Here is a 10,825-nt window from a genome sequence, read left to right as displayed (position 1 = left end):
ACTTCAACTTTCGAACCTTAGATCAAAGGAATGATGGGAAGCTTGGATCTAGATCCGTCGATGGGAAGTTGGGGCAGAAAAGGAACTGGTAGTAGAAATGTAGATCAAGGGTTTTGAATGAAAATATATTTTATTTATTTATTAAATTTAAAATAACTTTATTTAATATTTCGGATATCGGATATCCGAAATATCCGAAAATTTTGAAAATCGCTATCCGAATCCGAATCCGAATCCGAAAATTGGGATATCTAAAATTTCGGATAATTCGGATTCGGAATTTTGGATAATTCGAAATCGGTTTCGGATTCAGATTTTGTTACGCCCAATTTTTGAACATTCAAATAGATTAAAAATAACACACTAATTTTTGACAAAATTTTGGCATGGCCCGTTCGTACTATAAACATTCCCCTGCTTTTAACAAACATCAATCAAATAAACTTCTACGACACTTTTTTCAAAAGAAATAAAAGTAGTGACCATGCAAGACCTAATACAAGGGTTATGTCCGAACTATCCAAAAAGGTTTTAAAATTCAAACTACTTACGAACATCCTAAAACATAAAATTTACATTTACATTACAAAAATTATTTGACCTATTTCAAAAGATAACTTGAACCGGAAGCGCATATATGGACGATGTGGTGTGTTCGAATTCGAGCTCGCCATTCTAAGCATGAGATTTACCTATCATTCATAACACCAAACATTTATTAGTTCGACATATATATGCAATAACAAATCTTTTATTTAACTACCATTATTCGACCCGTTAACAAAATTTATTCTTTTGTCAACAACCTTATGCCAAATTCATTCTTTCCTTTTTAGCATAAATTTCTTTATGCTCTTCAACATTTCTTTCGGAAATGTTCAACATATAGTCTATCCGACCCATCCGAAATGGTTCGATACATACCATTCACTTAACATACTTTCATCATTTTGACCCGTTGTTAATAAGTCATTTTCTGACCATTTACCATCCTACTTTCCAAATGATTTATGACCCACTTGAGTGGTCATTACACATCCAATACTATTGGGTTACTTATCCATTTTCCAATATACAACGTATCACAATTTTATCATAAATGAACATACAACTCAACACTAAGATTTAAATAGCAAACCATCATTAGTAGATCTACATGAAAGGAGAATTAAGTTCATATGAACTTACCATGATCTTGTGACGCTTGCGACTACAAGTGACTCGTACCTTCTTCGCGCCTATACATTATAACTTCATGCTTTTAGCTTTCTTAAACATTTCTTCACATATGCATTTTTTTATTTTTTCATCATGACTTAATATAATTACCTATATATCCTTTTTCATTTACATTACCATTAATTCAAGAATTCATGTCAAACTTCAACTAAATCATTCCTAGGCATTTCATCGAACACATGGCGTGCGTACTATCTATAAAGTATGAAGTACAAGTATTTAAAGCATATTTTTCCCATAGTTCATCCATTGATTAACATAAGCATTTCCATCTTTACAATTTGTCATCCTAACCAAATACATGTTGTTCTAAATCATCTATTCATCAAAACTTCATCAACATTAATCTTAATTAGCATATAGGATTTCACAAATTTTAATCATCTTTTGACATACAAGTGGGTTTTACCCTAATTCATCATTGTAGAGATTTGAGCATAATTTCAACTCTTATATGTTCATATCATTCTGCATTCATGTTTGATTCCATAGAAACTCACGAATTCCACATAAACCATTTCATCAATCATTACCAAATTATGACATTAAACTTACTTGATGTCAAGAACACTTAGATAATCAAAGTTCCTGGCTCATGCATTCAATTAATCTTTGATTTCCCTTTCAATTTGATGGATTTTAGGATGTTAGGGTTTTGAGGGGAAAGCTCCTCCTGGCCTCTTCTCACGATAGCACACACTCACACATTCAAGCACTGGGCATGTTTTTGTTAAGTGTTTTAATTACATATTTTTCATTTTAACCCCTCATCTTCTAGAACATGACACTTTTCCCATAATTACATACCAACTTAGTAAACCTTCATGCATATTTATAAGATTTTAGATTTGCTAAAAGCTATAAATCTTAATAATGGTAAAAATCTATGTTTACCATTTCTTTTCGTCAAAGTATTGCGATTAAACATTATAATATGTCATACGAAATTTGGGGTGTTATAGATTTTTTTCACACCCCTAGTCAAAATGGCCAAAGGAACAATTGTCCCTTCCCCCTCATTTCCGATCAGACATAATACCCCCCCCCCATACACACACACACTTTCTTCCACTTTAAGCAATCCAATTCACTCCCAACACTCTCCCACTTCTGTTGTACCATATAACCAGCAATTTTCAGTTAAAAGTCTAACGTATCATCCTTTTCCTAAGTGTTTTTTATGGCCTTTTTATGTTAAAACTTGTTTTTAACAAAAAGCAATTAATTTGGATCCATACATAACTCTCCTTTTGGCCATAAGGGTTGTTTAAAATTTTAATATGCATAACAAGTATATATATATGATGATTGCTAGTGATAAATACGGATCTAAAACCACTAAGTATTCAGCAAGAAACGCGTAGTTAACAACTTAACCGAAAAAGACTATTAACAAGGCTTGATTGGTGATGTTGTGTACATGTTTGTGTTGTATATAGTATGTAGGTACTGTACTGTACTTAGCCTTACTCGGGATTTGGAAGCGTAGAAATCGCTTAACGAATCGAGAATCGAAAGATATACCATCGAAACTGAATTGTAAACATTTATCTTATGTTTATATTGTATTTTGTTTGTTTGATGATTGTTATCGAATTGTTTGTCGTATGCATATGTTTTATTGTCAGTAGATATTGATTATTAACCTAATGCTAGCGTAACATAATCGACGACATATTAAAAACTCGTAACATAATAAAGTCGAAAATTATTCAACACCTGTAAGTGTAGGTTTATCGCTAATATAGTCATATATCAAAAAAAACTTATTATACGTTCTTTCGGTTTTATAAATTAAAAATAAAAACATTTAATTATATACGGATCGTACGTATACGTTTATCGCTAATATAGTCGTATATCAAAAAAAAACTTATTATACGTTTATCCGGTTTTATAAAATTAAAAAATACAAACATTTAATTATATACGGACCGTGTGTGTACGTTTATCGCTACTATAGTCGTATATCCAAAAGAATTATTATACATTCTTTCAGTTTATAAAATTCAAAAAAAAAACATTTAATTATATACGGACCGCATAACATTATACGGCCCGTATACATATGCTAAAACCTAAAACTTGATCAAACCCCGTTCAGATTAATCAACTTTGGCCGTATAACATTATATTGGTCGTTTACAATGTATACGGCCCGTATGCAATTAGTCAAAATAAAACATTCCAACGCATTGAATTGTGTGCAACTACATTCTATAAGAGCCGTATACTCGTATACGAGCCGTATACAACTAGGGATATGAAAATAAGATTACATAGGTGTAAGATTAGTGGGAGCCTAAGGTTATTATTTTTTTAGCAATTAGTAATTATAGTGTCCAAGATGTAAATTTCTTTGCCAACTGATTTTTGTAAACAATAAAACCATTAAAATAAAAAATATTGTTTTAAAAAAATGTTACAACAATATATAAAAAACCCACTTCAATCGTTGAAGTCGGCAGCCGATAACGGTTGACAAATGGAGGATGCATGTATCATTCATGTCCGTATGGGCTCTATATTCAGCAAGAAAAGTCAACGCCTATAAAAGAGTTATATTTTTATTGGATCATGTAAACATTTTATTCAGACAAAGTGATTAAAATTTTTTTTAAAGGAAAACTTTATTAAAACCACCAACTCGAAACCGAGCGGCCAAACCCCAAAGAGATTAAAAAATATGTCCCTGCCCTACACGGTGTAGGTTTTAATCGAATACGAATCGAATACGAATCGAATTCGAATTCAAGAAAAAATTAAAATTATTTGAATAATTCGATTCGAATAATTCGAAAATTCGATATTCGATTTGATGAACACCCCTACCTACACCTAATGAATTTTGGTGGATTTCATTGTTTCAAATGTGGACGAGTTGAATTATTTCATCCTTTAAAAATATAACTTTGAATTGTTTTTAAAATTTTATCTTTGAGAAATGAACTTTTATTAGTTTACTTAACAATAAATTATTATTATGTTGAACGTATACAAATTTAGAGTTGTAAACGAATCAAATAAACACGAATAAGGTCTTGTTTGTGTTCGTTCGTCCATTAAGGATATAACGTGTGTGTGAACGGTTCATAAACACTTATTGAACGAGATTTTCTGTCCGTATTCATTCATTAAGGAAAGGAACGTGTTCACGAACGTTTCGCGAATACAAACGAACACAAATAAAATCGGCGGAGACGGCAGTGGCTAGAGGTGGATGGCGAAAGGGAGCGGCGCTAGACCTTGAAGTCCTAATCGTTGACCGAAGGTTGATAGTGTTTTTTGATGTGAATACTGAGAAGGAAAGTGGAACGATGCATAAATAAGGTAGAGACAGAGTTTTATATTTTATTTTTTTGGGTAAGAAGATAAATAACGAATTAAAGAATATAAAAAGTTTAGATAGAATAAATAAATGCTAAAAAAATCTTTAATGAACAACATAAACAAACGAACATAAAGGAATGTTCACGAACACATTACCGAACATTCACGAACGTGATTAAACGAACGAGACATCTGTTCGTGTTCGTTCATTTAACTAATCGAACATAATTTCTTGTTCATGTTCTTCCATAACTGATTCGCTGAACGTGTGGTTCGTTTATAACTCTTTCTTTCTGTCGCGAACTTTGTATAAAATAAGGATTGATTGATTTGTTGTTTTATGTGTGAGGGTTAAAATGGTATTTGTCAAGTAGCTGAAGGGGTTGTTGATGAGGTAAAAGTTAGAGGTGCAGCATGGAAGGGCTAATTTGATAATTCCTTGGTTTAAGGCTTTAACTAACTTGTCAAGTATATAGTATATATTGGAGGCTTTAGAATAGAGAGTTCTAGGCTAAAATCTATAATATTTTCACACACTAAACTCTAGCTAGCACATATTATGGATCTTTTTCTGATTCGTTTTCTTAAGTTAGGTTGATATTTTGTGTAATATGTTAGAGTTAGTAGAGATTAAGTTAAGAGGATTTGGATAGGTTAAAAATAGATCATTTTGTAAATATATCAGTTGAAAGGAGTGTTGTAAATATCCTATGTATTTTGTAAATATTCTATGTATTAAATTAACCGGGAACTTCCACTAGTACCAAGATACTCGATTGTTCATCCAAATCGTTTATCCATTGACTGAATTTGCATATTTGATCTTCGATTCTTGCTTTTGTTTACTCGTAGGATTGTGGGATTCGATTACCCCTAATAAATCAAAATCTATCATCTCTTCACTATTTTGTATGTTAATCTTGAGCTTTATTTTGACCTATGTGGCAGCCATATATGGTTCATTTCATATTTCTTTATTAGTTAGAAATACCCGTATCTACTTTTCAAATATGTCTCTTCTAAATTTGAAGGGCTATGGTCCCATTTCCATATCCATATGGCAGGGACTACACTACTTTTCCCGTCTACATGGTGCCTACATCAGCAAATAAATCCAGAAGCTTCTAGAAGCTTCTGAAGACGTCAAGGTGGCACCAAAGATGCTCCTTCCGACAGAAAGGACGACACGTGTCACCAGTAATCGAGCGCCATGTAGACCTACAACGGATCCGGGAGCAGACCGATAGAAGCTGCACGATTACTCCAGCATGACGAATATGGGCACGCCACGTGTACCACCATCCTGACCACGGCAGAGAGGACCAAGAGGATATTCCCCTTGGTCGGACAGCTGGCGCCCAATAGCAGCTGGCAAGGTTGCTCCTCCCTCTTTCACCCTCCGGCTATAAATAGGACCCTTCATCATTCAGGTTATTCTATTCTGTTCTCCTCACTTTCACTCACAACACACATTGTTTTCTTCCTCAGAGCAGTACTTATTCTCACGCCGGAGCCCGGTTAAGAGGGAAACCCCCATATTCCCCTCTTAACGAGCTAACGGTGTTACTGTTTTGCAGGACTCCAGTCTTTGGCGAGTAGAGAAGGAGATTGAACCCACATAAGAGACGCTCCAGCTAGTTAACCATCGGTGTTAACCAATGTTTCATCATTCGCGCCCACCGCATTTTTTGCAAACCATCTTCATCTCCTTTTTCTTCAAAAAACTCTCCAAAATGACTGAACCAAACCCTTCCCCTCAAGTGGATGGAGAAGTCTCTTCCTTCGAACTCATTTCGGACACCGCACACGTCCAAAGGGTCCAGAGGAACGAGACCGTCCAAGAAGGGCAAATAAACAACGATTTCCCTGATATATTTGGAAGCACATCCAGAGTTATCAGCCAAACCACAAATGGAGCCACTTTCCAACTTCCATCCAGAGTCATCAACCAAACCACAAACGGAGCCACTTTCCAACCTCCACCCAGGGTAGTCAACCGAACACCTCCGGAAGTTCCCACACCAAACCATGGGGCTGGCCCATCAACCCCATCGGTCCAAACACAGTTGAACTTTTCGGCACTCTTAGGGCTACCTGGGGGAAAGACTCTGGCTTCCTGGTATGCCGAACAAATAGCCTTTTTAAACCTTGTCTATGCGCAACTCAGCGCACAGAAAACCTTGCTCCTAGCACAAGCTAACCAATCCGCTTTCGTTACTCCACCGCAAAGGCCTCCGAGCACCCACATGCCTCAGCAGACCAATGCGTGGAACCTAAATCCAGAGAAAGCACCCAATGTCAGAAGGCAAAGTGCGCATGATACGCGCGACACTTATGGAGAAATGGAAAGCAACTATGTGCAATACTCCCATCAACAGAGAAAGCCGGTACAAAGTTGTTTAGCCCCGCACAACATAAACGACGAATGGGATAGCTATAATGAAGAAGATGACCCGACATACAAGAATGAAAGCACGGTATTCAACAGATTACCACCAGAACATGAAGCATACAAACCCCACAAGCGCGCGGGGTACAATCCAAAGGCAGAACATGATTACTCGTTGAGCTATCGTCCAGATGGCATAGCTGAGAACTCCAAGTTCATCAAAGAGATTGCAACAGCCGATATCGACAAGACAAAACTCCCACACAATGTAGGCAAATACAATGGCTTAACAGATCCTGACGACCACCTCCAAGTCTTCAACGGCGCAGGGTTAACAGGTGGTTGGAACTTACCAACCTGGTGTCATCTTTTCGCACAAACCTTTGTCGGTGCGACACGCGTCTGGTTTGATAGCCTACCAGTAGGAAGAATTAAATCATGGATCGATTTTTGAGACAAGTTCCTCGCGCACTTCTCCCAACAGTGCAGGCATACTAGAGATCCAACTGATTGCTTGAATATATGGAGGAAAGATCACGAAAGCATAAAAGACTTCATCACCAGATACAACAAGGAATGTCTGGAAATCGGAGATGTGGGCGAGAAGATGATGCGCGCACACTTTATGAGAGCAGTAAAGTGTGATGACCTGATCAAACGATTGAAATGAAGAGACGGAGGTCCCAAAGATTGGGATACCTTCATCGAAGCAGCAAAAACAATTGCGCGCACTGATAAACAATTGACCGGTGATGACAATCGTCAACACAATTACAGCCACAATGATCGGCGCAACAAGAAAGGCAAAGGCCAATCGTGGAAAACATCTGGCTACAAAGAAAAAAGCCCGATAAGAGAAGACGCGCGCAATACAATCAACCAGATCAGTCATCGTAAAGAGGTTAAGAGAGAAAACAGGGAAAAGCAGTGGACACCCCTAACAATGACCCCTTCCGAGGTCTTGTCAACCGAGAACCACCAGTTCAAACCCACTCTACAGATGTCACACCCCCAAAATCCACCCGCGGAGTATCACCGCTTGGGAGCGTGACTGACCAGGATCAAGCCACCAATCATATTGAACATGTAAGTAATAAGTAAAAGTAAATTTAATTCAACCAAACCAATATGAAAGGTGATCAAAACATAAGTGTAATATCAATGTTTAGCGGAAGCATATAAGTAAAAGCCCAACATAAGTATGAATATGTAATGTCAAAATTGTTTAATCAAAGTATTCACGATCCTTGTCCACAACGACCGCGCCTCCTAGTGCAAGCTCCATGTATACCTAACGACCTGCAAGGCATGTAACAGAGAGTCAACAACTAGTTGAGCGAGTTCACAGTGGGTTGTTTAGTAATAGTATTCCTTTCATAAAACGTTTGTTTGTTTAGTAACCCATGTATCGTTTATAATTACATCGCGGCCCTCCAGGCATGTTTGCGAAGATTAGTGGGGGTTTCCCATGTATTGTAGACTAGTTTTATTTGTATCGCGGCCCTCCAGGCATGTGTGCGAAGTTTAGTATCAGTATCGCGACCATTCCAGGCATGTGTGCGAAGATCAGTATCAGTATCGCGGCCATTACAAGCATGTGTGCGAAGAGTAGCGGGGGCTTCCCCATGTATCACTAGTCTAGCAGTATCTATAAGTGACCTTTCCCAACCGAGGTCAGTATTTCATAATTCCCAACAACAACATAAATACAGATAATCATCCAATCCCATTCCCTACCCCGGGAATCCCATGCCTTGGTAAGAGTGTGAACTCACCTTGGTTTGCTCGGTTTGTTATTGTGCTTCTAGTGTTAATTAATGGTTAGGTCCGTTACACACGACCTAAGGTACATTGCACATAAACTAAATGTAAGTGTTTACGTTCAATTAAGGTTTACAATTCCTTGGTGTCCAAACAACTATGTTCCGTGTGATAATTGTTTACAGATTAGCATGACATAGATTGCACATACATACAGTAACATACAGTAACATACAGTAGCATGCAGTAACATACAGTGGCATACAGTAACATACAGTAACACTTATGAACCAAACAACAAACTCGGACCCCTTTAATGTTTGAAAACTCAGACCATGTGTTTTGTTTACAAAACCCGGACCTTAAAGCATCAACAAACGCGGACCACATAGGTATTAACGAAACTCGGACCATATAGCATCAACAAACTCGGACCATGTTTTCCCTTCATAAAGTTCGGACCAAACACCCCTTTACAATGTTCGGACCAAACACCCCTTTACAAAGTTCGGACCAAACACCCCTTTACAAAGTTCGGACCAAACAACCCTTTACAAAGTTCGGACCAAACATCCCCCACAAAACTCGGACCATGTTTACCCTTTATAAAATCGGAACATGTGTTTCTTATCAAAAATTCGGACCCCATGTAATGTTTAAAACCCTGACTCTCCCATAATCACAATCATCGGACTTTGTGACTTCACAATGCCCGGACTGTTAACTCCAAACAACAACACACCGAATCAACAAAGGCAAATTATAGTTTCTGATGCAACAGTTACAATAAATCAGCACGATCAAAACCCTATTCTTCCATACGAATCAACCAAAAGTTTAACTATTCTAGCATGTGGATTGATCCTAATCAAAGGCTAATCATCAGACAATTACAAATCATCTTACAAACAATCTAAAAGATCAACTAATCACAGAATCATTGTTTGGATAACTAGGGTTTGCATGAGATCAATTGAATAAGAATAACAACGTATGATGTAAACATTACCTTAGATTTGACGTGGGGTTTGCTCTGGAAAGATTGAGAGATCAAAGATCAAGAGTTTAGAGGTTGGTGAAACCCTAAATGATTAGAGAACTTGCAACTGCCGTATGATTGGGATTGGTGAGAATGATTAGGGTTGAGGGGTTTTGTTTTATTTTTTCATTATTAACACTAAACACCCCTAAGCATCATCTTTTACATAAAACACACACACCACATATAATCTACAGTCAAGGCACAAAGTTCTCATGTAAGTCAAATAATGCATAAAGTAATGCATAGTTCCATGCAATGTTAAAGATTGTGTGACTAACTTAATTGTGTTAAGTTAAAAGCATTAACCTGAAGTTACGGGTTGTCACATTATCCCCAACTTCAAAGAAATTTCGTCCCGAAATTTAGCATGCGGTTACCAAGGAAGCTAGTTGTGTTGTGTCGTTTACTGGTTTTCTTGGGGTGTCACATCATCCCCCCGTTAATTTGGAATTTCGTCCCGAAATTCTGTAGTAGCTTCAGCCTTAGTAGTAGTTGCATTGTTCTGAAATAACTGGGGATATTTGAGTTCCATTTGGTCTTCTCGTTCCCAGGTATGCTCTGGGCCATGACGGGAGTTCCAACGAACTCGAACAAGAGGTATTCTGGTGTTCTTGAGGACCTTAACATCCCGGTCCGTGATTTCAACAGGTTCCTCGACAAAATGCAACTATTCATCGATAGTGAGTTCCTTCAAAGGAACTATGAGGGTCTCATTTGACAGACACTTCTTCAGATTCGGCACGTGGAAAACGTTATGAACTGCACCGAGTTCTGCTGGTAAGTTCAATTTGTAGGCCACTTTGCCTATTCTTTCAATGATTTCGAACGGTCCAACATACCGCGGATTGAGCTTGCCTCGTTTACCAAAACGAACCACACCCTTCCAGGGTGAGACTTTGAGTAGCACTCGATCCCCAACTTGGAACTTGAGCGGTTTTCTGCGTTTATCAGCGTAGCTTTTCTGACGGTCACGAGCTGCCTCCATGCATTGTCGTATCTATGCAATCCGTTCAGTAGCATCAACTACCATTTCTAGACCTGTGATCTGACTATCACCCACCTCT

The 10,825-nt window shown here is 37.5% G+C and overlaps 1 long non-coding RNA gene across 1 annotated transcript; it reads right to left on the bottom strand.

Moving 5' to 3' along the window:
• Positions 1 to 424: 424 nt before the first annotated feature.
• Positions 425 to 1,931, bottom strand: LOC110882837. The gene is made up of 3 exons (XR_002560247.2): positions 1,795 to 1,931; positions 1,189 to 1,238; positions 425 to 692 (listed from the first exon to the last, which is right to left on the bottom strand). It is a non-coding gene; the product is annotated as an uncharacterized LOC110882837 (long non-coding RNA).
• Positions 1,932 to 10,825: the final 8,894 nt, after the last annotated feature.

The sequence above is a fragment of the Helianthus annuus genome, chromosome 8, assembly GCF_002127325.2.
Source record: "Helianthus annuus cultivar XRQ/B chromosome 8, HanXRQr2.0-SUNRISE, whole genome shotgun sequence".
NCBI lineage: Eukaryota > Viridiplantae > Streptophyta > Magnoliopsida > Asterales > Asteraceae > Helianthus > Helianthus annuus.
This window is presented reverse-complemented; position numbering and strand designations above follow the sequence as displayed.